The sequence below is a fragment of the Equus caballus genome, chromosome 1 (assembly GCF_041296265.1).
Source record: "Equus caballus isolate H_3958 breed thoroughbred chromosome 1, TB-T2T, whole genome shotgun sequence".
Taxonomy (NCBI): Eukaryota; Metazoa; Chordata; class Mammalia; order Perissodactyla; family Equidae; genus Equus; species Equus caballus.
This window is the reverse complement of record NC_091684.1, coordinates 62491136-62519036: the sequence shown is the minus strand read 5'-3', so window position 1 is coordinate 62519036 and position 27901 is coordinate 62491136. Positions and strand designations below refer to the sequence as shown.

At 39.9% G+C, this 27901-nt stretch overlaps 1 long non-coding RNA gene across 1 annotated transcript; it reads right to left on the bottom strand.

Moving 5' to 3' along the window:
- Positions 1–390: 390 nt before the first annotated feature.
- On the bottom strand, positions 391–11568 carry LOC106782031 (uncharacterized). The gene is made up of 3 exons (XR_011423311.1): positions 11469–11568; positions 11249–11370; positions 391–6782 (listed from the first exon to the last, which is right to left on the bottom strand). It is a non-coding gene; the product is annotated as an uncharacterized lncRNA (long non-coding RNA).
- Positions 11569–27901: the final 16333 nt, after the last annotated feature.

The following is a 27901-nucleotide window of genomic DNA, read 5'->3' as shown; positions in this document are numbered from 1 at the left end:
CATGATAATCAAATTCCTTAAAACCAGTAACAAGAAGAAAACCTTAAGAGCTGCCAAAGAAAAATAAAGCTTTACATATGGAGGAACAAAGATAAGAATAACATCAGACTCCTCATTGGACACAATGAAAGTTGGTAGAGTGAATGAAATTGGTAGAGTGATATCTTTAAAGTTCTGAAAGAAAAATACCGTCAACCTAGAATTCTATGCCCAGTGAAAACACCTTTCAAAAACGAAAGGAAAATGAAGACTTTTTCAGACATAGAAAGCCGAAAAACTTTGTCACTAGTAGACGTGCATACAAAAAACATTAAAGGAAGTCTTTTGGACAGAAGGAAAATGATATCTACACAAAGGAATGAAGAATACTGTAAATGGTAAATATGTGGGTAAGTATAAACAAATAGGGATTTATTTTCCTCACATAACAAAAAGGTTGGAGATTGGCAGTAGGTAACTTTAATTCAGGTGGTCAGTCTTCAAGGATTGCAGCTCTTTTCAATCTTCGCTCTGCCATACTTGATATTTAGACTTTTCATCCTAATGTCTGTTGCCTCAAAGAGGCCTTGTCTTAATATTTTCCCTTTCATGTATCAGTGAGGGAAAAACTCTCCTAGAGCCTCTCAGGAGACTTCTCCTTAAGTCTTTTAGCTGAACTGAAAGGCTGGAAAACAAGTAGCTTGCTTTTACAGCCTCTGTAATGGGAGGTAGGAAAGAGAAATGGTGGTTCAGCTAAACAAATAATTGTTGTTATAGGGTATTAATTAAAAGTGTAAAGCATATGTTTGAAGTTGAGATGAAACTCAAAATTATCTGCGATATTATGTAAGGACCATCTCTTAAGTTACGGACCCAAAGCACAAAGACAGAGTCCCACAGACAGATTGGAGAGGTTAAGATGCCCCCACAACCGTAGGTGAATCTGGAACCTACAGCAGTCCAAGATTCTGTTCTTCATAGCTACTCTATTGAGTCCACATCAGATCCAAACAAGCCAAATCAAAATGGGGAAGCTTCACCAGACACTTCTGCCTGAGAGTTTCAGAAGGAGAAACACTACTATCCTTTGTCTGCCCTACAGCCCAGGGCTGTTCAGAATTCTTGGACCACCCACGGAACACTCCTTTCCTTCATCAATGCTAAGTGAGCCAAAGGAGAGAGAGCAAATGAATCGTCCATCTTTCTTCTTCCTTTCTATCTCTTTTCTTTTCTCCAGGTCAAGAAGGATAAAGTCAGCAAGAGAATCCCAAATTGTTGCCTTTGTTTCCTCTTCTTTTCTATGTAGCCTTTGGTTAGAATCATCTGCTACTTAGGAAAGTCAAAGAAACTTGATTAGGGTTTTAAAATTAAAACTCAATTCATTTGTCACAGACTTTGGATCTTAACTTTAGATGCCAGTCGAAAGACAACTTAACAATTTGGATGGATATTACTGAGCAGAGGAGTCCGGCAAGAGAGCAGTAAGTTCAAATGCTGTAGGAAGAAAAACCAAAATAGGATGTTACCATGTGGTTTGGGGCTAAAGAAAAATATTTCATCAGCTTCAGCATATTGTAGTTATTAGCCCAAGAAACTGAGACATAGATAAGGCTAAAGATAGAAAAATCTAGATTGAGCTCTGCCTCTTATCTTCTGGGAGCTATAACATTATCACTCATGTTTCTTTTATCCTTCTTCTGTTAACATACATAACCCATTTGCTTTGGAGAATTCCTCTCCTACTTCATACAATTGGTGGGGCTCTTAATTACAGTTATCTCTTTTCTCTAACCACTTCCTCCCACCATTACCAAAGTGGAGTGAATATGACCTAGAATTGGCCAGTCATAGTATCCCACCTCTTTGGTAGTAATCACTCATTTAAGAATGGACACATAACCCTAGCAGAGCCAATCAAAATCCTTCCCTGAAATTGATAGGTGGGTAATGAGAGACAGTAATTCTCTACTGGAGTTACTAAACTTGAAAGATGTGAAATTGGAGTTGTGGGAGCCAATTTCCCCAGAGGCCTATCTGGAGTAGGAAAAAGTGAAGACAAACCACTGAGAAAAGCAGGGCATGAAGATAGGGAAAGAAGAAAAGACTTGGCCCATTGTTTGAGACCCTGAATCCAGTTGTGCTTAAAGCCAGACCCTGCCCTGAACCACCCAAATATAGGAACAAATAAATTCCCTTTGGCTTTTGCTAAGTTTAGGCAGGATCCTCCCACCTGCAGTCAGAAGAGCTCTGGTTACTGCACATTGCTTTTCCCCGGTCTTGTCTACGTCCCTATCCAGAGGAAAGGGAAGAAAGAGCATACTAAATGGTTTGTACCAGCTTAAGAAGAAGACAAAGGTTTTAAAGTCACCCAAAACAGAGGAATATTGCTTCCCTTCTCTTATCACCCTCAACACACACCCTCCAGCATCAGGTACATGTTTAGTATATTTACTTGGGGAATTATTTTGAGAACAGCACAACATTATAGTTTGGAGTACTGTGGATAATTATATTTTCTAAGAGAGCTCTTGTTTTCTTTCCAATGTGTGACTTATACAAACTTTGCTTTTTAGAAAGAAGTTTTATTGTTATCTTACCACATGATCTAAAGATACTTATAATCAGTTTTAGAACCCCCTGATCTGGTAAATTTTAATGGAAGTCAATGAAAGAATGTAAGCCACGTAACAGCAAAATTCCTAAAACGTTATTTATTCTCCTAAGCAAGAGGGACTTGCATCACTCTTTATGCGCTCAGGAGTGATTGCTCCAGAAATTAGAGTGGATTCACAGACAAAGTGACTCTGGAGCATGGTATCTTATAAAATACAGAGAATCTTGGAAAGTGGGTGAGAAATAATTTCATTAACTGTAGGCCTGTTGTAAAGCAATCATTTTACCTAGTAACCAAAATGTTTGCATTCACTGGCCTAGGACTACAAATTTCAGCCATGTTCATTAATACTAAAACAAAAACTCAATACTCATTCCTTTGATTGCCAGAAGTTACTGCTTCAATGTGACTGGGTGGGAGGGGCTGTCTATTGAAGGATCAGGAATAGGTCTGTAAGATTCTGCTGCTCTGGCCATCTCACCTTGTGGTCTCTTTCAGGGACCCTGATGAGATCACCACTGCAGGGGACACCTCTGTTTCCCACCTGGTTCCCTCTGAGGTTATCCGCAGGCTGTTATCTGGGAAGGGTGTGTTGCTCTCTCCTTAGCTACCCTCTCCCACATGTGACAGTCTTACTTAGGAATCAAATGCACTTAAACAAAAAAGCTATGTGCTGCATAGATAAAAGAATATTTCACAGAATCCAAGGATAGGACGTGCAGTCCAGCCTCATAAGAGACAGAACAAAAGGGATTAGGGTGTGGTCAGGTACAATGGCAGGCATCTTCTATCTCTGTATCTTCTTCTAGGGCCTCTGGTACTCATGGGCACCTGCTGTATTCTCCTCCCTTTGTGGTGACTCTCTTTACCTTTTCATCCACAGCGTGGACAATGACTTTTCCAGCTTTCTTGGTTCCCTCCCTGTTTTCTCTCACAGGCATTTTCCCTAATAAATTTCTTATACAGTTAATCTTGATTCTGCTTCTCAGAGGACCCCAGACAAACATCCAACATCAATACATTCTGGATTATTCAGTCTTAAAAACTACCATGTGAAGGGCAGCAATAGCCAAGAGCTGTCACTGTGTAGTCTCTCTTCCAACATGAGGTGAAGTTCACCCCTGTGGTCCCTTCTACAGTCTTCAGGGTTCCTTCATAAAAAAAAAACTGGAAAAAAGTTACACAACTCTCCAAAAATGAGCAATAGTTTACAGGTATAGGGCAGCCTAAATTCATAGAGGAAAGAACAAGTTCGCCTTCAGGGTTGCTAAAAGATACACCCAATTTACACTATCAAATACATAATTTCTTGATCAAAAACCACTATATTTGAGTTTGTTTACTGTATTCAATTTTTCTCTCAAGACCAATGGATGGATACTTTGTACACATTTGCATGATTTAAAAACAAAACGGAGGCTTTTCCAGAACACAGGGCAGTTGACTCTCAATGTGTATCCAAATCTTCACTTTTTGACAGGAAGGATCTGCTTGTACCTTTTTTTTTTTTGCTGGGGAAGATTAGCCCTGAGCTAATATCCATTGCTGCTTGTAACTTTTAAGTTTTTATTCTGCTTCAAAAATCTCAGGATCCAGTCTCTATAGAGACAATCCATTGTACCTACATTCTCATTTAATCCTAAAAATACCTGTCTTTGATTCATTTTCATTTTACAGAAGAGGAAACTACATTTCAGAGAAATTAGGAAATTTACCCAAGGTTGTTCCACTAAGTCTTAGAGACAGAAATTAAACCCAGCTCCTCCTAGCTCACAATCTCACATCTTTCCGCTGCTTTCAGAGATGCCACTGAAAATCTAATTTGCTAAAATCTTTATTAACGATAGTATATGAAGCTTTAAGCAAACTTGCTTGTCCTTTTCTTACTTAAGAAAATGTCTGTGAACTGCTTGGTCAAAATAGGTGAATATACGTAAGTGTTTGTTATGTATTGCTTAAATTTCTGACATATTGAAAAAAGAAAAAAAAAAGCTTTTCTCTTCCTCTTCCACTTTACTGGGGCCAAGGTTTCCAGTGGTATCCAGTAAGGGGTGGAGGTTGGCATGCCTGGGGTTAAGCAAGTAAATACAGATTTCTCACTGTCACAAAAAGGAGTTACAACCGTGGAAACTGGGAAGTCTAGAATATACCCTGGAGTGTTGCATAGGAATTGGAAATGTCAGTATCACAGTCTGATTAGATAGATAGACAGATAAATACAGCTCTGTGTGTATGTTCTACTTCTGTTCACTGAGAGGGTCTAGAAGCAACGGCATTCCAATAACAATGAGCACGCTTAGATCTTGGTTTCTAGATACCACTATCCACTAAAAAGAACCAGGACCCCTTGACGAAATGGTTGCTCCACGACTGGAGCAGGGAAAATACAAGATGTGTTTGTAACATTTTATGACACCAGAAAGTGGAAAGCAAAGAAGTGCTCAAAGAATGATGGGAACATATCTATAAGACACAGTAACCAGCTTGAAGGGGCACCCACTGGCCAAGTCTGGGACAATTTGAGTATCAAAATAAACAATAATAATAACAGATTGTAACCTTATGAGTAAAAGAGAAATCCCAGGCCAGCCCAGTGGTGCAGTGGTTAAGAGCACACGTTCCGCTTTGGCAGCCCAGGGTTTACCGGTTCAGATCCCAGGTGCGGACATGGCACTGCTTGGCAAGCCATGCTGTGGTAGGCGTCCCACATATAAAATAGACGAAGATGGGCCCGGATGTTAGCTCAGGGCCAGTCTGCCTCAGCAAAAAGAGGAGAATTGGTGGCAGATGTTAGTTCAGAGCTAATCTTCCTCAAAAAAAAAAGAAAGAAATCCTGAGTCCATACTGGTATTAATTAATTAATTAATTAGGGAGAAAGGAAAATTCTATCCTATCTAATAAATCTAGATGGAATGATAGGATTAGAAAATCTCCATTTGGTAATTATCAGAATAATAATTTATTCAAGTTAGATCATTAATGGATGCTAAAATTGGCGAGAAACAAGATATTCACATGATCTCAAAAATTCTTGCCACAAAATAATTATTAATTACTTTACAATGGAGAACCTGGCAGATACCATCTTAACTTGGTCATAAAAGTCAGCAACACCATTAATGGAACAAATTGATATCACGTGCCTCCTCATATGATGCCTGGAGACTAGTATAGCACCACTTATGTGATATTCCTGCCAAAATGCATAGTTATAATCATCAGACAAACCTCCATAACTAAGGAACATTCTCAAGGCAATTGGCTTGGGCTTTTCAAAACTATCAAGGTCATGAAAGATACAGAAATGGTTCCAGGTTGAAGACTACTAAAGAGACAGGACAAATGAATGCAACACTTGATCCTAGATTGGATCTTGGACTTGTAAGGGACATTATTGAGACAATAGGTGAGATCTGAATTAGGTCCCTAGATTAGATGATATTGTTGGATCAATGCTAATTTCCTGGTTTTGATTACTGTATTTTATCCTTGCACTCAAGAAATACAAACCGAAATATTAAAGAGTAATGAGGCATCATGTCTACAACTTATTCTCAAATGATTCAGAAATAATAAGTGGAGGATCGAGGTGAAGGATACAGGGAAGATCTGTTTTTGTCAATTTAAAATTAATTCCAAATAAAAAGTTTTAAAAATGAAAAACTGTGTCAGTTTCTTCCCTGAAGAGCTCTAAGAACAGCAAAGCCCACAAACACCTGTGGGATTAGGAGATTTAGGGAAAACAAAACAAAAATATTCCTTTCAGTTATTTATGGCTGCGTAATAAACCACTCCAAAATTCAGTGACTTCATTGTGTTATCTGTCATGATACTGTGGATTGATTGGCCTCAGCTGGGCAGTTCTGCTCCAATGTGATGTCAGATGGGGCTTCAGTCATTTGGGGGTTCCACTAGGCTGGAACATCCAAGATGGCACGTTCACATGCCTGCTGCCTTAGTGAGGACGGTTGGAAGGCGGGGCTCAGACAAGCTGCTAGGGTGACGGGGCCTCTTCCTCCATGTAATCTCAGGGTCTCTCCATTTCTGCATGGCCTAAGTCACTTCTCCAGGTGATCTCTCCAGCAGAGTAGCCAGACTTCTTATATGGCAGTTCAGGACTCTTCAAAAGTGCAAAAGCAAAAAATTGCCAAGACTTCTTAAGCTTAAGTCTAGAACTGGTCCAGTATCACTTTCATTGTATTCCATGGGTTAAAATGAAACAAAAAGTAGAGAAATGTTCAAACATACAAAAAGTATATGAGCTTTCATGTACCCATCATCCAGTTTCAAAATTTTGTACGATATTTTAAATCTAATTAAATTTATTGGTAATTTTATTAAAAGATGAGTCATAGGGCCAATCTAGGTTCTCTGTGGGAGGAGATTGTACAAAAGCATGGATAACAGGAGGTATATTGGGGCTATCTTTGAAGATTAGCTACCACGCCACCACAGCTAATTTTCCTGTCTCCTTGCCAGAAATATGCTATATTTTAAAATCATATTTAAAAAGTAACCTTTAGGGGCCGGCCCCGTGGCACAGCAGTTAAATGCACACATTCCACTTCAGCAGCCCAGGGTTGGCTGGTTCAGATCCCGGGTGAGGACATGGCACCGCTTGGCACACCATGCTGTGGTAGGCGTCCCACATATAAAGTAGAGGAAGATGGCCACAATGTTAGCTCAGGGCCAGCCTTCCTCAGCAAAAAGAGGAGAATTGGCAGTAGTTAGCTCAGGGATAATCTTCCTCAAAAAAAAAAAAAGTAATCTTTAAAAGCCAAAAATGAACCAAAGCAAATAAGTTAAAGCTTTTCTTTTTAAAGAGACATACCATACATTCTTGTATAAGTTCTCTCTTTTTCCCTCTATCTGATAGGTATGTAATTTGTGCTTGTTGTGGTTTTTAAAAACCTAGTTTATTTTCTCATTATAACTTTGTTGTATCCGAGCAGCAAACTATCTTGATTTATGAACGCCTTCCTGATTGTATTTTTATTAATTCTTTAGATATCAAGGACAAGTTGAAATAACCAAATGAATTTTCATCATAATGTCCTTTCACTGTCATGAATTGAAGTTTTAGCAGCTTTACTGAGATAGAATTTAAATACTATAAAATTTATACATTTAAAGTATCCAGTTCAATGGTTTCTAGTAAGTTTACAGAGTTGTGTAACCACCACCACAATCAATTTTAGAATATTTTCATCACCCCAAAAAGAAATCTGCTTCCCATTTTTAGTCACCCCCCAACCCACCACCACTCCCAGTCCTAGGCACCACCAGTCTGCTTTCTGTCTCTATAGATTTACCTATCCTGGACAATTCGTATAAATGGAATCACACAATTTGTGGTCCTTTGTGACTGACTTCTTTCAATTAGCATGATGTTTTCAAGGTTCATCCATGTCGTAGTATGTATCAGTACTTCATTCCTTTTTGTTGCTGACAAATATCCCATTGTGTGGGTATACCACATTTTATCAGTTGGCAGTTCATTTGCATTTTTTCTACTTTTTGGCTATTATGAATAATGCTGCCATGAACATTCATGTATACATTTTTGTGTGGACGTGTGTTTTCTTTTTTTTTGCTGTGGAAGATTCACCCTGAGCTAAGATATGCTACCAATCTTCCTCTTTTTTGTATGTGAGCCACCACGACAGTATGGCCACTGACAGAAGAGTGGTGTAGGTCCATGCTGAGGAGCCAAACCCAGGCCGCCAAAGCAAAGTGTGCCAAACTTAACCACCAGGCCACCAGGGTTGGTCCTGGATATGTGTTTTCCTTTCTCTTGGGTTGATATCTGGGTCCATGAATATTTTATAATATATTAATTTCATATATTTGATTAATTTTATACAATTAATTAATTATATTTAATTACATTTTTATATTTGGTTAATTTTGTATATTTCATAATATACCTGGATCTAGTGATACTTTTATGAGAAAACTAATGGTTATTTTCTAGTTATTAAACTTCACCTTTCTACTATATAGTAAACTGTAAATAGTAGTTAATTTGGGGGAAGAGGATTAGAGAAGTTGATGGGATCTTAGTATAAAGGAAATTAACAGCTTAGACTCGAAGTGTAACTATATGGTTTAAAATCCTGACTCTACCACTTACAAGATGTGTGACCTTAGACAAGTTACTTAGCCTCTCTGAGCTTCAGTTTTTTCCTTGTCTGAAAAATGGAGGAAAATATATAATAACTACCTCATAGCGTTGTGAGGATTAAATCAGATACCCCTAAACCTAGTGCTGGGGACATTGTAAAAATGTATTAATTGTTAGCAATTATTATTAACAATTTATATACTGTTGCATTTTTACATTTTTATAATGAACACACATTGCTTTTGAAATTTTAAAAACAACTTTTAAGTGTGTGAAGTCAATCTTAACATTGCATGTTTACTAATTTAAATACGTTTTTACATTATCAAATCATGCTTTAAGCTGAAAAATAGAGATTTGACCCTGCTTTCTTGGTGTCTGTGTTTTGGATTAACTGAGGAAATGGAGGCTGCGGACTTATGGTCTGAGTTGTGCGTCAGTTATTCTTTTCCATTTTATACATCAAGGAGGTAGAATTTCCTGGGTAAAAAAATTCATAAAGCTGTGGTGCCATTTTTTACCAAAATTGATCTAAAATAAATGCTAACAATATCAAATTTCCTAGTATAAAGAGTTACTTTTCTCATTCCATTGATCATTTGGATCTTTGAAACAAAGCAATTCTAACTAAATTTCTTTTTGACCCCTGAGGCTTTAGTTTTAGTGCAAAAGAACTCTTGCTAATAATCTCGCATCTTGCCAAAGGTCCCGTCTTGTCCCCCTATAACTGGTTTGAGCATTCCATTTTAATTCATGGCTTGCGGAATTAGTAATTATATGATTTCTCTAGTGACTCCAATCTTAAATAATAATACCCCTCTAATAAGGTGTTCTATCTATAAGGCTGAAAGAGAAATTAGATTTTTAAGAGAAAGCAGCAGCAATACTAGAATTAACTGTTAACATGTGCTTTAGAAGTCATTTTATGGCCTGTTTCTACTGCTTTATTCATGTTTCTGGTCAGAAGAACAGGAGTACAGAATGAGGAGCTTATGAGGGCCTCACCCTGGTTCCTCTCACCCATACTTGGACTCAGTAAGTGGCCACTCACTAGGATCTCCAAATGGGATACCAGGGCCATTTTGCAGACCTCAGGAGACCTGTAGCCTTTTAACCAACCAAGCTGTAAGTAGATACAAGGTAACAAGTACTGTGCTCAGGGCTATCTTTTGTGTGTGTGGATAACATATCTATTGAGATATAGTTTATATACTATGCAATTCACCCACTTAAAGTATACAATTCAATGGTTTTTAGTGTATTCACAGAGTTGCACAACCATCACCACAATTTTAGATCATTTTCATCACCCCAAATAGAAACCCCATGCCTATTAACAACATTCCTCTTTATTCCCCAGCCCTAGGCGGCCACTAATCTATTTTCTGTCTCTATAAATTTGCCTACTCTGGAAATTTCATATAAATGGCATCATATAATATGTGACCTTTTGTGTCAGCCTCCCTTCATTTAGCATATTTTCAAGTTTCATCCATATTGTGTCATGTATCAATCCTTTATTCCCTTTTATGGCTGAATAATATTCCATTGTATGGATGTACCACTTTTTGTTTATCCATTCATCAGGTGATGGACATTTGGGTTGTTTCTACTTCTTAGCTATTGTGAATAATGCTACTATGAACATTCAAGTGCAACTTTTCGTTTGAACATATTTTCATTTCTCTTGGGTATTCCACCTAGGAGTGGAATTCCTGGATCATATGGTAACTCTATGTTTAACTTTTTGAGAAACTGCCAGATTGTTTTCCAAAGTGACTACACCATTTTACATAAAGACTATCTTAAGATCTACTTTGTCTGGGGTTAATTGTATCAGGGTATGGCCTTGGGAACAGACCTTTGCTGTTCAGGTAAAAAACTTCTGTCAAAGATTCTTATTACATTATGATCTGAACTTTAGCAATCTAAAAGAGTATGTACTTTTCAACAGTTTTCTAAATAAAATGATTAACATTCTTCTGTTTAGAAAGAAGAAAAAGAATCCTACTTATCAAGTTTCTAGGATTCTATGGACTTTTATGGAGCACTTGCCTCTTCTCACCCTAAGAGACTGAGTAGGCGTTAGGGGCAGGTGGAGCAAGGCATAGTGGTATAAATTAAGGGGCATAGCAAAAGTAAACATGTCCCCATTTTGATAAGGTAATTCTTCATCTCACTTACAACAATACCCCTGGTTACAGAAGTCAGAAGCTCATATGGGTTAATACATTTTTATTGTAGTCACTCACACCTTAGCACAAATTACTTTAATAATAACACTTTCCACCTAACTACTGGTTGAGTATAGTCTGCTCAAACTAAGGTGTTCTGATAGTAGAGGAGGTACAAAAAAAGTGGAAAAGGAATAATTTTAGAGCCTAAGAAGGGTGATTTAGAACATACTACATACATTACATTTATTAGATCATTTCTTCCTTATAACAACTCCACAACTCCAAAAGTGTGATACACACTGTTATTTTTACTTTAAAAGAAAGGAAAAAGGCTCAAAAAGTTAAGTGACTTACCAAAGGTCACACAGATTCTATGTGGAGAGCTGAGATTTTAACTCAAATTTATCTGATTCCACAGAGTCAGCGCATCCTCCTTCTATTCTGAGCAGAGAGCAGACACTACTGGGCCTCGGGCTCTGGGAAGGAGGGAATGTGGAGAGTAAGGGTGTGCCAAAGCCAAGCTTTGCCTTCTCTACAAATTTTTTTCATGTCCCTGGTTGCTACAACTACTTACTGGCAGCACCTCCGACCACCAATGGTTCAGCAGTGCAGGAGTGCTAACGAGTCCCCAAATGCCTCAGCTTAGCGCAGCTAGCGCTCTGGACTAAGTTAGGACTCCAGCAACTGCCGTGCTGCCTGGGCCACACACACTCCAGCAAAACTTCCTTATTTGGAAAAGTCTTCTCCATCCTATTTGGGCAGAAAGAATACAATCTCACATTTAAGAAAAACAAAATGCTTTGACCTACATCAGAAGGGACACTTGAAAATACTAAAACACAGAGAAATGCCAAAAAAGATTAAGTATATTTCTAAATACTTTGCTCAAGTGTCGGGGGGCAGGCATGCTTCATCAGACAGTTAAAAGAAAATTCACAAATCTCTTTTTCTTTAACCCCAGAAGTTGTTCTAGTTAACAATAAGCTTTCAATTTCAGTTATATGAAATTTAGCACACTTTTTATTAGAGTTTAGAAAATATACATTTTGGAGTTGTTTATGCTGTCGAAGCCGAGAGGGACCTGAGTGGCAGGAGAATGTACTTTCTCAGATATGGTTTAGCATTGCTTCTAACACCCTGAGCAGAAGTTATATTTTAAAAGGCAGGACCAAGTAGATATTTGCAGGATGGGCCAGTGGGGTCAGCCTGAGTGTAAGCTTTTGTCATTCCTGGAAACTGCCCAGGAGCAGCTTGATAGAAAGGTGAAAAGAGGAGACTTAAGATAAGCCTCAATTCTGCCACTAAATAGCTAGATGAACTTGGGCAAATTACTTAACTTTCTGAATGGACCTCAGTTTGCTCTTCTCTGAAGAAGGATTAGACTAAGAGACCTCCAAGGACCTTTCCAGAATTGACTTTCTATTGTATAATTTCCATGATTGGAAAGGGCTTGTCTAGGCTAAAGTGTGCAATGGAAACCATGGGTTTCCCATACCCTCTAGACCCACCTCTCATTTCCTAACTTCCCTCCTGGTAGCCTCACCCCCTCACCCTTTCTGGAGCCCGGGGCCTTAGTGTTGCTTCCTGGCTTCTTGGAGCAACCTCCCAAAAGATCAGTTGGTGTGCAAAGCACAGTAAGCCTGACATCTTCCCCAATGCTTGTCAAATCTTATCTGTCCCTTTTTCCATTCCCTCAGAATCTGCTCTCATCTCAACCACCTGGTCATGGGTGATGAGGGATTAAATTAGATAAAATAACCCTCATTGATATTTACTAGTATGTAACCCCATTCACACAAATACTTCAAAAATAATCAGAATCTACATGTTCCCCCTCAAAGGTCCTAATAGCTGCTTTATTCATTTACATGATAGGTGAGTGTTGATCAAGGGGTCTTCTTATGCCCCTGAAATTGCAATAAGGTTAGATTGCCTTCTCCAATCAGGGAGACTTGGGGAAGTTGTCATATCTTGGCAGGAATATTAAACTCAAGATGGAGATTTTGTTTTCCTTGGCATTAATCTGTATCTAATGCCAGTGAACATTATCCTTGTTTAATTACATTCACTAACCAACTGACACAACTTCCCCTGGGAAGAAGCTTATCCAACTCTGACTCATGCTTTACAGCATGTTGGATTTGAGGAAATGGATAATATACGCCCCGCTGGCTTTGGAATTTTAAACAGAAACCCACATGCAGCTGAGTCTCCGTCTTACTCCCAAATATGGGAGAATGTGTGCCCCAGCTGTGGTTTCAGGAGGCATTCTCAGTGTGACAAAAGGCAAAACTCATGGTATGCGCTGAGCACCAGGCCAGGCGTGAAGAGCTAGAGCCAGCATCCATTTAAAGGAAAAGGAACAACCCCAGCAAAGGGGAGGCAAACTGCCACCCCTAATGACTGCGTCCCTTTTCTAGAGTTATCTTGATGATGTCATGGCAGTGAACATCTTATTAAAAGTAAAATGCATCTCTAGCAACCACACACTAAAGAGGAGGGTCTTCCAGGGGCCAACCTTTAGAGGCTTTTAGAGCAGTGCTCACAGACACAGCATGTCAGGACAGGAGAGGAAATGATATGAGCCTTGTGCTGGGCTAGTCAGGTCACTTTGTACCCAGATCATGGCAAGAAGCCCTCCAGTGGCTAGTGTGCCCCAGAATTCTCTGAGAATCAGGGATGTTGCCAGGGAAGAGGTAAGTGGGGCAATTGCTCTTGTGTCTGAGCTGAGGGTGTGGGAGGCAGTATCCCAGAGTAGAAAGAGATGGTTACTCAGCTGGAGACCAAAAAAAGGTCTCAGTCCACTCCACCACCACCTCCCTTCCATGGCTGAGCCAACCCCTCCTTTTGCCACACCTTCCTAACGCTCCTCTTACAAACTCTCTTCCCATTCAGGGCTGTCCTTTTTCTTCGTAAAAAAAAAGAAAGAAAGAAAGAAAAGAAAAGCTTTATTGCTTTTATTTTAAAAATATGTGCTTTTTGAAAAAATCAAATATAGAAATGTAACAATAGCAGCTTCCATTTATAGAAGGTTTTCTTTGCATAAGACACTGTATTAAAGCACTTAATGTGCATCATTTTATTCAAACTTCACAATATCCCTACAAAGATGGTTTATTATCATCCCTATTTACAGATAAAATTAAAGTTCATACAGGTGAAGTAACTCGCCCAAAGTTACATAGTTAGTACCCAGCAAAGCTGAGATTTGAACCCAAGCGCTTGTCTCCAAAGGCTGTGCGCTTAAGTATTACATATGCTGCTTTAAAAAGTACAAGGAAAAGAGAAATATCAGCCTCAATCCACCACTCAAAAATATCACATTGTCCTTCCAGACCTTTCTTTACATACACATGTGTGGCGTTTATTTCAACCTGATTTTAGTAGAATAAAATCTGGGGTTGGTTGGGCTTCCAAGAAAAGGGAGAAGGAGTCACCCAGTATCATTTATCCTGATTTCTCTTCCCTTTGAAAAGTTCTAGCTCAGGGAACCTGCACTTGGCTGAGTCCCAAGCCCTCTGAGCCCTCTGCTGGGCTCTGAGAGGCTCAGGTGTCTTGCTGGGAGTGTCATGCCAAGCACACAGTAGGCACTCAATTAATTCTCCTCAGTGGTATTGTCAGGGATAGATTCTTCTGTGATCCTTGGCCTCTGCTGCAGTGTAGGTATTTAAGAACTGTGTTCCTTCCCTCTCCAGATGGTGCTGGTGTTGGCTTTGGAGCCAAATAAAGAACCAACTGCCCCAGGGAGCCTAGGATATGTCATCACTCTGGAGAACAAAATTAATGCTATTACTGCTGTCATGGGACTGCCATTTAAAGCCCTTGCTGAATTTGTAGTCCTGGTCTTTCTCATGGCTACTGACGAAGAGAGAAGCTTTGAGGTCGGAGATAGTCACAGGCAAGGTTGAATGTGTGTGCCATGGGAGTAGGGGGAGCAGAGTGGGACCTGGATTCAATGGCACTTCTGGAATTCATGGTCACTCGTCACCTGGTCCAACCTGGCTTCAAGGGGCTAGAGGATCACCCCTATATAATGAGGGGGCTGATTTCAGGGGGCAGTGACATTTCCCCGTTTGATCATGAGATCTGAGCTGAGCAAGCACAGCAAACGCTTGTCACAACAAGACAGGCCATGACAGAAGATAATCAGGGACTCAGGAAACCTGTCTTTCCTTCCCACTTCCCACTAACCAGCACATCCCCTGTCACACACAGAACCACACACCTTCTCTCTAAAAAATATATATATGTATATCATAAAGTGGTAAATTTTCTGTTGTGTATATTTTATAACAATTAAAAAAAAAATCCAACCCAGGTTAGATATTCTATTTTCTCTCCTTATTCCTATATCTACATATTCCTCAGGTTTTTTCTTCCCAAGCACTGTAATAAATATTATTGCATTTGATCCCCTCAACTTGTCATATAATAAGAGTGGTTATCATTAGTTTCCTAAATCAAGGATTAATAATTTTTCCTTTTTTTGTAGAAGTATAACATATATACAGAAATCATAAAAGACAAACAGTCTTATGTAGCCAAAACCTAAATGAAGAAACAGAACATCACCAGCATCCCAGAAAATCCCTTTTACCCCTTCTAGTCACTAATCACTCAGGGATAATCCCTATTCATAGATCAAAGGCATAGATTAATTTTTCCTGTTTCTGAACTTGACATAAATGGAATTAATTATAAGCATGTACTCTTTTATGCCTGGCTTCTTCCACTTAATGTTATATATGTGATGTTCATTTTTATTGTTGTATGTAGTTAGAGATTATTCTCATTGTTGTATAGTACTCCATTATGTGAATTCACCATTTATTTATCCATTTATCCAATAAATCCACCATTTATTGTTGGTGGACATTTGAATTGTTTCTAGTTTTTATCTAATACAAATAGTGCTGCTATGAACATTCTTGTACATGTATTTTTGGGAACATACGTATTTCCAGAAATGTAATTGTTTATCGTGGGGTATGCATATGGTCATCTTTGGTAGATATTGCCAAACTGTTTTCCAAAGTGGTTGTACCAGGGCCGGCCCGGTGATATAATGGTTAAATGTGTGTGCTTCACTTCAGTGGCCTGGGATTTGCCGGTTCAGATCCTGGGTGAGGACATACGCACCACTTATCAAGCCATGCTGTGGCAGGCATCATCCCACATATAAAAAAAAAAATAGAGGAAGATGGGCACATATGTTAGCTCAGGGCCAATATTCCGCAGCAAAAAGAGGAGGATTGGTAGCTCATGTTAGCTCAGGGCTAATAGTCCTGAAAAAAAAAAAACCAAAGTGGTTGCAACAATTTACATCCCACTAGCAATGCATGAGAGTTCCAGTTGTTCATATCTTCACCAACACTTAGTGTTGTCTGTCTGTTTTATTTCAGCCATTTTGGTGGGTGTGTAGGGATATCCTATTGTGCTTTTAATTTGCATTTTCTGCTGGTTAGTGAATTGAGTAGCTTTTCATATATTCCTCAGCCATTTGGATATACTAGGGACTTTTAAAAATATTTTTCCTTGTTATTAAAGTAATACATGCTAATTGAATAAGGTTTGGCAGATACAGAAAGGAATCATGGTAGCTTTGTACTATGTCAATTTAGCTAAACTAGAACTATGTTTTCAGAATTTCTTTCCTTGTCTGGTTCTGGGCTACGGTTGGACCCAAGAAAATTTGCACAAGATCTGGAGGGCAGAAGTGAAATAGCCATGTTTATGCTCAGATCTGTGTGGAGTCAAGTGCTGTTGCGTCTCACACACGTCTCAGGTGGACTGTCTCACCTCACTGGCTTGGATAGCAGTTGGAACCATAGCTCCTTCAACTCCCACCAGATCTAGCCCTTTAGCTTTTCAACTCCTGGGCCAAACGTGTGTTTAGCTCCATGACAAAAAACCCAGTTACCTTTGCAGATCACTCACATCACTGAAGTTGGAGATTTTGATAGCAGTGAAGACCGAGGCAGGTTCCAGTTCACTCTTGTGGGTACCGCATTTTTCCTGAAGGTTCCAGTTTACCCTTGTCCTCCCATACTTCATGTCTATGTATTTATTCTGACTACCTACCCTCCTGACTTCAGGTCCAGAAGCATAAGCAACAATTGCACACAAGCTGTTTAATCAGCTTGCACAATTGCACAACGTCAAATCCCTATAATAAACCTCTTACTCTGTGTCATTCCTAATAGTTCTGCTTCTCTGATTAAAACTTGACTGATACAGGCATTAAGAAGAAAATTAAATTCACCTGTAATCCCACACCTAGAGAGGACCACTGTCAACATCTCGGTGTGCATTCTTCCTGTGTGGAATATTTCAGTTGAAGAGAATGAGCCCCAGAGAGGTTAAGGACTGCTTAGGGCTTGACCAGCTGGTGGCAAAGCCAGACCTTCAGAAAGCTGGTTTCGTCCCTGCTAAGGTAGCTTGTTTCTGCTGTGTCTCAGAATCCCTGAGTGACTCTTTACTCCTCCAGCCTTCCAGTGCCCCTCTAGCTCTGAGCACAAGCTCTAGGCCTGTGGCAGCAGCTTTTGGACACATCTTCCTGGGCTTTGCAGCCACCTGCTTTTACAGTTTCCGTATTTTGTTCTGACCAAATTGCGGGAGTTCCACCTTCCTGTTCCTCTTCAGAAAAAAAAGTCTTTTAAAACTAGAGTCATGCTGTGTCATCCACATCTGAAGAACTGACCGAGAAATGATGGCCACCAGGGGGCCAGAGAGAGTCCTAAGGCCCTCCCCTCCCCCGCAAACACAGTTCCCAGGTGTCAATTAGAGATGTAGTTCTCTGATTTAAGCATTACTATCTCAAGATTTCTCTCTTAAAATATAAGTACTCCTGAGAGAGGTAACACATGAAATCCTTAATTCTTCAGAATGAATGATTCCCCATATGCAGTGATAAGTGATATGATATCATAAAAGCTTTGGTGGAAAGCAGGCTGGGCAGGGAGTGGCCAGGCAGAAGAGGGGCCAAAGACAAACGTGGCTTACTTTGCCATTTGGCGGAGAGCCTCCTGCACTCTGAGTTTTACAAGAACAAAAGTCAACAGGGCTTTTCTGCTCAAACCCGAAACTTGGGCCTAGGCTCTGCTTCTCACCTGGAGGGTGGACCGACTACGAGGACAGATTTGCTTCTCTGAGAACAGAACCAGAGAGAAGCAAGAAGGGACGGAGTGTAATTTAGAAACTAGTGATGAGGAGAAGAAACTGGTGACACACTCTCTCCCAGAATGTCGGTTCTGCCTGGCTGGTTCCTTGAAGAGGAACAAAAAGTGGATGCTGTAGTTCAGTCTTCCTGCTTTGCTTTCTTTTCTCTTCCAATGGCTATGGATACTGTTGGCTTCTTTCCTGGTATGCTCCCATCACTGCCCACCTCCAAGTAGAGGGGACAGTTACCTTGTAGCTCGGCTACTGAGCTGGGAGCCCCAGGTTGGCAGGGAGGCTACAACCCAAAGCGCAGGAGTGCCCAGGGGTAACATTATCCTGCCAGAGCTAAACAAGGAACTGAGTGTTTAGAATAACTTCAAGAAAGTCGTGGGTGTTTCCTCTGTCAGAGAAACAAGAAACCACAGTGAGATAATGGATAGCTATATTCAGGTCACAGATTATCAGCTGCCGCTGCTGCTTCCTGTTCAAAATTTGATGAAGCTTCTTTCTAGTCACTGGAGCCTCATGGATTCTGCAAGCGTGACAACATTAAGTAATGTAGGGTTTGGGAGTCCTGTTTGGGGATCTGAAATAACCCAAAGGTGAAACTGTTTTTTGGGGTGAGGCTTCAGGGGCCTGTTCCTGGTGAAGTAGGTGGCAGGTTAGGGACCAACAGTGAGAACTTTTGCCAAACTCTTAGTATTTTTCAGGCTCTTGGACTAAGAGATTTTTGTGCATTATCTCATTTGACTCTTAAAAACCACCTTATGCAAAAGACAAGTGTTGGTAAGGATATGATAAGTTGGAACCCCTTGTACACTGTTGGTAGGAATGCAAAATGGTGTAGCCACTATGGAAAGCAGTGTGGAGGTTCCTCAAAAAATTAAAAATAGAGCTACCATATGACCCAGCAATTCCACTTCTAGGTATTTATCCAAAAGAATTGAAATCAGGATCTTGAACAGATATTACCATACCCATGTTCACTGTAGCACTGTTTACAATAATCAAAATGTAGAAACAAAGCGTCCATCAAAGGATGAATGGATAAAGAAAATGTTGTATATAGAAACGATGGAATATTATTTAGCCTTAAAAAAGAAGGAAATCCTAAAATATGGGCATGGTTAAGCCTTGAGGACATTATGCTAAGTGAAATAAGCCAGTAACACAAGGACAAATACTGTATGATTCTACTTATATGAAAAGTCTAAAATAGTCAAACTCATAGAAGCAGAGAACAGAACAGTGGTTGCCAGGAGCAAGCTGGAGGGAGAAATGAAGAGTTCCCAATCAACAGGTTTAAAGCTTTAGTAATGCAAAATGAATAAGTTCTACAGATCTTCAGTACAGCATTGTGCCTATAGTTAACAACATTGTATTATACACTTAAAAATCTGTTAAGAGAGTAGATCTCTTAAAACATAATGAAATAAAAATAAAAATTTAATTAAAAAACAACCCTGTAAGAGGGGTCCTATTATTATCCTCATTTTATAGATGAGGCAAGGGGATCATAAATGTTAAGTAACTTGCTCAGTGATCACAGTGGTAGAACTGGGAACCAGAATCAAGACTTGCTTCTCTCTCTTTCTCTGTTTCTCTCTCTCTCTCTCTCACTCTCTCTCTCTATCTCTCTCTCACTCTCTCTCTCTTTCACACACACACACACACACACACGGTACTTTATTGAGCTATCAGATACATGCATATTAAGTGATATATTAAGCTATCACTTAGTATGTATATACCCATGTGGACACCACCAAGATCAAGATTTGAACATTTCCATCACTCTCAAAATTTCCCTCATGTCCCTTTCCAGCAAAAACTCACTCCCCCTAACTGCCAAGGTAACCAGAATTCTAACTTCTATCCTCATAGATTTGTTTTACCTATTCTTGAACTTCAAATGAATGGAATTGTACTCTTGTATTTGGCCTTTTTTGCTCAATATAATGTGTTTAGGATTTGTCCACATTCTGATATGTATCAAGAGTTTGTTTCTTTTTATTACTGAATAGTATTGCATTTTATGAATATACCACCCAATTTATTTATCTATCTTCTTGTTGATGAATGTTTAAGTTGTTTCCAGTTTTAGACCATTTTGAATGACACTGCCATGAACATTCTTCTTAGGTAGGAATATGTTTAACCGTATTAAATACTGTCAAACAGTTTAGTTGCTCTGCATCTTTGTCAACACATGAAATCGTCAGTCATTTCATTTTAGCCATTAGAGTGAGTGTGAGAATTAGCTCTTTCTGATTCCAAAGCCTATGCAGCATCAAAAAGCTCTGGGTCTGAGTTCCTGCTACATCCATGGTTCTCTGTCTTGGGTGGGAACAAGAGGCCCAAGTACCATTTATATGCTGGCAGCCAGGATGGAAAATGGCTCCCCAGGACAGCTAGGTGCCAGGAAATCTGCCTCCTCCATCATTTCCGAGGGGTGCCCATCAATTTCAAAACTGAGTACATACATGCTATTTTATAGGAAAGGTCTCTTGGAGAAAGCTCTCCTGTGGCTTCTGGTACAAGGGTATGCCAAGTGTGTGGCCAGTGTGGTCAGAGCCTACTGTGAAGTCTGCCCTGTTCTTCTTTGCTAACAACTTGGAGTGGTTCAAGCCAGAACATCAGAAGGCTCTTAAGGATGGGGCCTGGCCCAGGAAGCACTGTGGCCTGAATCATAAAAACCCTAGAGCTACATTCTAGTTTGGCCTCATCCCCTAATGCGGCCTTGGGAAGTCATTTAACCCTCCCATGACTCAGTTTTCTCAACTGTTAAATGAGGCAACAATGCCTGCACTGTATCCACACAAGTTTCTTCAAAGGCTTTTTGCTATTCCTAAAATGTCTGTTTCTCCTGCCCATCTTCTCCTCATGTCCCCTGGGCTTCTGCCACACTGACCTATTTAATGTTCATGAGCACGATATCCTTTTACTCCTCCATATTTTTATAAAAGGTATTTTTACACAAGGTATTCTCTTTTTTCTGGAATGCCCTTTCTCACCTAATCCAACTGGCAAACTCTTCCTCATTCTTCAAAGAACTTGTATTTGAATATTGAATATCTCAGACTTGGTAAATAAGTCAAGGAAAGAAACTTAAGGACTGAATTTCCTTCTCCATTCACTCCTCTGAGAACCCTAAGAAGTCCCTTATTCATTCATTCCTTCTTTCATTTTAATTACAAAAGTAACACATTGTATACTGTAACAAATTCAGACAATACAGAAATGTATAAATAAAAAGGTAGATGTCTTCCGTATATGTATGTATCTACAATTTTTAAAAAGAAAACTAAGACTGTACCATATGTATTCTGTAACTTTTTTTTTCAGTTAATAGCTCATTGTAAATATAGTAAATACACATCTACCTCATTTCTTTCTGATGGTTATATAGTATTTCACTGAATAATGTAACATGATTTAGATGTTTCTAACCCTCTGTCAATGCAATATATCTGTTCAATAAATACTTACTAAGCACCAATAGGAAAAAGTAAATAAAGTGTGGGGCTTGCAATGACAAGTTTATCCGAGGATGCTGTGGGACCCCAGAGGAGACACACAGACTGGGAGGCCTGTATTTGACAGTACCCTCAGCATCAAGGATGGAATTGAAAAGCATGAATCTAAATGTCTGGTTGCCTGGAACTCTCCCTTCCACCCAGGCCTTGCATTTCATTGGCTAGAACAAAGCAGGGTCCAGGACTCCCAGAGGGACCTTCCAGAATGTGAGAAGAATGGAGCAAGCAGTTTGCTTTACATGAACAAATTGGTTTTGAAGCAACAGGAAATTTCTCTCATACTTTAAGTCCTAAAATAGAAGAAATACGCTGGGATGCACAGAGATTTGGGGAATTTGGTTAACATTGTAAAGTAAATTTGATGTGAATTTTGAATCTGACAGTCTTGATGTGAGCTGTTACACACTCCTTAAAAAGGTTTTTATTGAAAATCAAGGAATGGCCACAATCAAGGAATGTTCACACAGTAATAGAACGGAGGAAAGAAAACACCTCTAAATATTGCTAGTCTTAAAGGTGCAGGAAATGGAACCCTTCCGGCTCTGTTGAGAAGATTGTAAATCAGGCAGCCTAGAGGGCCAAGCTCAGCCTGGCCCAGCCTTCCTCTTCAGCATCGCTTCCAGATTTCCTCCCTGTCGCTGGGCCTGGTATTCCTCCAACTCAGCACATTGTCTACCTCAGGGCCTCTACACAGGCATTCCCATTGTCTGGAAGGCTCCTTCTCCCCAAGACTCCCCCAAACCCCCAGTCTTCCTAGTCTATTCCTACTCATCCTTTAATTCTCAGCTTAATGGAGGCTATCTCTGAACCCATAGTATAAATTAGGTTCCTCTGTTTATATTCTCTGACGATCCTGTTCTTTTCCTTCAGAGAAGTCATCACAATTGCAAAAATATATTGATTTGTGTGATTATTTGTTTAGTGATAATGTCTTCCACTAAGAACTGTCAGTTTTATTCATAGCTGAATTCCTAGGGTCTCATAAATGTCTGACACAAATTAGTACCCAGTAAATATTTGTTGAATGAATGAATGCTTTTAGAGGACAATCTTTATCAAAATTGTAAATATGGTAATGTGTGCTTAGCCATCCTACTTAAAGAAGCTATCTTACAGAAATAACACAATTGTATTAAGATACAGGTGCAAGTATATTCACGGATGCATCATAGATATTAGCAGAGGTTTAGAAAATGCCTACATTATGGTACGTCATTCAATGGAATACTATGTAAGCATCCAAAAGAATGACAAATATATACATCTACTGATATGAAAAGTGTCAAGGGAAGGATGAATAGGTAGACCACAAAGGATTTTTAGGACAGTGAAACTACTCTGTATGATATGAAAAATGATGGATATATGTCATTATACATTTGTCAAAACCCATAAAATGTACAGTACCAACAGTGAACTCTAATGTAAACTATGGGCTTTGGGTGACAATGATGTGTCAATGTAGGTTCACCAATTCTAACAAATGGACCACTCTGGTGCAGGATGTGATAGTGTAGGAAGCTGTGTGGATGCCGGTAGGGAGTATACGGGAACTCTGTACCTTCCACTCAATTTTGCTTTGGACTTAAAACTGTTCCTTAAAAATGTCTATTACAAAAAGTCCTTGAGCCATTTATGATGGATTTCTACTTTTTTGTTTACATATTCATATTTTCTGAATTTGTTACAGTAGACATGCATTAGTTACTTTTATAATTAAGATATCCCAAAGATCAAAAAGAAAGGAAAAATGAATACTGTCAGTCAATACATACAGTTCATACTGTCCATCTGCACACATGCACAGTACGAGGCAGACATGCAAACATGCTCAGAACTCTCTGACCATCGATAATAGCATCTAAGCTTTTCCCTGAACACCTACAGGGCCACACACTTTTGTTGACTGTGTACCTCGCAGAGGAAGTAGAAAGCTGCTTATCTCCAAAAGATTTGTTCAAGCCTGGCCGTGGGAGAGGATGAGCCTGGGGGGTACCCAGTGGGGGTTGGAATCTGTGCAAGACATAAGAGAAGTGTCTTCTGAGCTTGGCACCCTGTTCTTTCAGGCAGGCCCAAATGAGTTTTCTTCTCATAATTATAAAATTTATTCATTTTTATTATGAAATATTCAGACAATACAAAAAAGTATAAAGAAGAGAACCAACAATCTATAGCTCCATATCCTACTAATAATATGACCTTAGAGATAATAACATGTTGGTGTAAATTCTTCCAGACTTTAAAAGTCACACATATATAAACACATATATACACACACTTCTTATATATAATATATCTGATATATTGACCTATTTTTATTTTCCTTTAAATGTCTTTGGGCTGGAACTGACTTTTACTTGTTTTTAACTCTTTATTTTGGAATAATTTTAGATTTACAGGAAAGTTGCAAAGAGTACAGAGAGTTCCTGTATAACATTCACCCAGCTTGCCCTAATATTTACACCTTACATACACCTAAAAATAATCCACTTGTCGAAACTAGGAAATTAACATTAGTATAGTACTATTAACCTAAATACAGACATTATTCAGATTTTACCAGTTTCTCCACTTATTTCCTTTTTCTGTTCCAGGATACCACATTGCATTTAGACAAACAAGTTTTTATAAATTTCACCTGCTTCTTAAGATGCTCCTTTTCTTTCCCTACCACACGTACTGCTAACATGGGGTCAGAATGCCTTCCTTCATTTTTCTATCTCCTTCCTTTCAGGCTAAATGTTTCTTTCCTTAGGTGATTCTCCATAGCCTGCCTTCGGGGACAGTGTAGATATGAAGTCTCTCCAAAGACTCCTTTGGTCAAACAAATCTTGCTCGTTGCCCCCTTGCTGAGTAGGGCAATTCCAGCCAGGAAGTTCACCCATCAGGAAGCATCTTGCCCAGGACTGGACTGGATCCACTGTGTTCTGGGTTCCCTTAGTGTGCATCTTCCCTATACCTTCCAGTGTAATTCCAACTCCACAACTTCTCTGGGCATGTCACCTAGGGGCCTCAGCCTTTACCTGCTTTCTCACTCACACAACACCTGTATCACCACAAAATGCCCTCAAGATGCCTGAAGCATTTTGTGATGATCTTTGTGGTCCTTCCTTTGAAATGTCTATCTAACATTTATGCAGCCACCAACTATTCCAATCATTAGGGGAAGCTCCAGATGCCCTTATTATTGACCATTTGCGTGAAACTTTTTGAGGGCAACTTTTTTTTGGTGGTCTCCGGTACAGAGAGTTGGACAAATCTTTTCAGTTCACAGTACATCATTTCATCATTGGTAGGTAGGTGCCTCCTTTTATTTTTTTCCCATTCATCCCCCTACTTGTGCATCCTTCTCCCCACCCCATAAGGGGCACTCACTATAATGTGTTTAATGTATGTCCTTGGGTGTATGGGCTTTCCTAAAAGACAAACAGTGATCTTTTGTGGATAGATGTGACTTTAGCCTACATAAATGGTATTATATCATAGATATTATCGTAATTCTTTTTACATGACACATATTTTTAAGATTGCTGTATGGCTCTAAACACAACTGGCTCACTGAGTCTGACTGCTGCATGATACTGTAAAGCACGCATCCACACACTTCACTCCTCCATTTCCCCAGTGATGAACCTCTAAACTGCCTCCACATACAATCCTCTGACAAATATGCTTGTTTATGTTCCATGAGGGGGCTTGTGTGAGAGTTTTTCTGTAGCAATGTACCCAGGAGTGAGACCACTGACTCTTTGGTTATAGCATATTTCAATTCATGAAACAGGGTCAGATGGCTTCTAAAATGGTTCTACAAGTTTATACTCCTACCAACCTTGGTTCCCTTTTCCCCACGTCCTTGCCAATACTTGGTAGGTAATATATGATTTGTCTAACTTTTACCAATCTAATTGACACAGAGTGCTAACATGTTCTGATTTGAATTGCTCAGAGTGCTTCTAAGGTTGAGCATCTCTTCACACACTTGCCAGCCATTCTGATTTCCCTTCTGTGCTTCCTAGTCTATCTATTGCTCACTTTTCCATTGGATTTCTGATCTTTCTTGTTGGTCTGTAGGAGTTTCCTGTACATTTCAGATGGTAATCCTTTGCTGGCTTAAGACATTGAAAATGTCTCCGCCCAGTCTGTCTCGGAGGTGCCTATTTTCCTGGGCCTGAATTCACTCTCAGGGAATCACTGCAGTTGACTTGCTGAGATCCAGCCTCTCATTTTCTGATAAATCTTTTGAGACTTAGCCACCCTCCTTGATCCAGAAACAACTAAATTATCCCTATTTTGTGAACCCATTTGTTAAAAGTAGTTAGGCTGGGTTTATCTGTCTAGTCTGTCCTCTAAAATATCCACCTTGATTGCTACAAAATTCGGGTTAGTGGTTGCTTGTAGGAGGAGAACGGGGCTTATGATTGGGATAGGGCACGTGGTGGAACTTCTGGGAGGCTGGCAAATATTTATTTCTTAACTTGGTTGGTTTTGCCTTAAAATAATCAATTAAGCTATGCATTATTATTTGTATGGTTTTCTTTTTCTATGTTTTATTTTACAATAAAAAGGTTAAGTTATACATCCTTCAGTTACCTTTCCTTTTTCTACTACTCTTCTGATTGCAAGAGCAAAACTCATTTTTCAAACAAATCCAGTTTCTCTGCAAGTCTGAGCAAACCTGATTCCTAGACACACACTGCTCCACAAATGGGTTTTTCCAATGCTTATAACTCTGCTTTCCCTCTTTACTGTTCATTGATAAAACCAACTCCCCTACTGGGTTGAGCAGTAGGCTCTGTCCTATAAAATCCGCAGCCATGACAAGCGCCTGTAAAATCAACCAGCCGGGGCTGACCCAGGCATGTGAGCGGAGGAGGGCATGATTTCAGGAACCCCTGAACCTGCCTCATGAACCCACAGGATTGGCTCTGCCACAGTTCTCAATAGGCCCTGGGTAATATACAAAACAAGAGAAAGAGGACAGAATTTGAGGAGGCTGCTACCACTAACAACTTAACGACCCCAAACTTCACACACGTCCTTAGTCTGTACAAAACTGAGCTGCTTTTTCTACAGTTTAAAGTTTGCAATATTGGATGAGAAACAGGGTGAAGGGAGAAAAGCAAACTGTGGTAGCATAAACTGTTTTACCAATGATGACTAAAACCACTGTCTGTTTGAAGCAAGCCTTTGCCAGATCTAAAAGTTTCTCTCTTCCCAATAACCTGATACCAGCTTCTGTCACTAGCCAAGGCAGCTGCACTAAGCTATGGGCTCCCATGTGTTATTTTTATCCCAAATACTCACTGGAACCCACTTGGTCACCAGTACGTTCAGAGAAGGGTTTGGGGGCCTGAATGCTACCATCTACCTCACAGGGATAAATGCCATATGGGCAAGAAGAAACATTTTTATTAACTGTCTGGGTAAGCCTCCTGCATGCCCTCAGAACTAGATTCTTCAGTAAAACCTGGATCAGAGAACTCAGCTGTAGCCGGGAGGCCTCAGCAAGGCTTCCTGTTCCCTCTCTCTGAATCAGAGAGTTCATGACCCAACCAGCTGCATGGCGGAGGATGGCTGCCCTTCTCAGAGAGGCCAGGCCCTTTATGGTCACCATATGGAGGCAGGAAGCAGAAAAGAAGAAATTGGGTCATTAATCCCCACTCAGCAAAATAATATTTCTCTCCCTGGGCCTAGCCATCTTGCCCTCAGAGCTGGACTTGCCTCCCTTTCTCAGCACCACTATCAGAACAATTTCTTAAACCCAGGGCATGGCATAAACAACCTTGAGGTAGTCAGAGCTTGTCTTCTGTGAGTCTCTTCTGACACCAAGGTCCTCCTCACACTGCCCATTAGGCAATCCCACCCAGCCTTTGCTTTCCCAGCCAGAGTTTGGATGCCACTCCATGCTTGGTCACCTTTCACCCCCCAGCCCAGCAGAGGCCGCTAGAGTGATGCAGATGAAGCTAGAGTTGTTCAGCGCAGTGACAGAAGGGCCCAGGGGCCTCCAGAAGCTGAGTCCAAGCACCCAGCTAGGATAGGCACTCTGAGCTCCCGCTTAGAGCTCCCCTTATCCTTCTCAGAGGTGAAGATAGGGCTAGACTATATCCATTTTGTTATTTTAAAACTATATTTACTACTTCCATTTTTAAGGCTCCTGATATGGTGTTTAAATGCCAGAAGTTACTAGAGTTGTGGTCTATTTCAAATGTTTATACTTCGCAAATTAAAGCTTGTGATCCCCTTGTGTGTGTGTGTGTGTGTGTGTGTGTGTGTGTGTGTATACACAACACGCATAAAAGGCAACATAATGGTA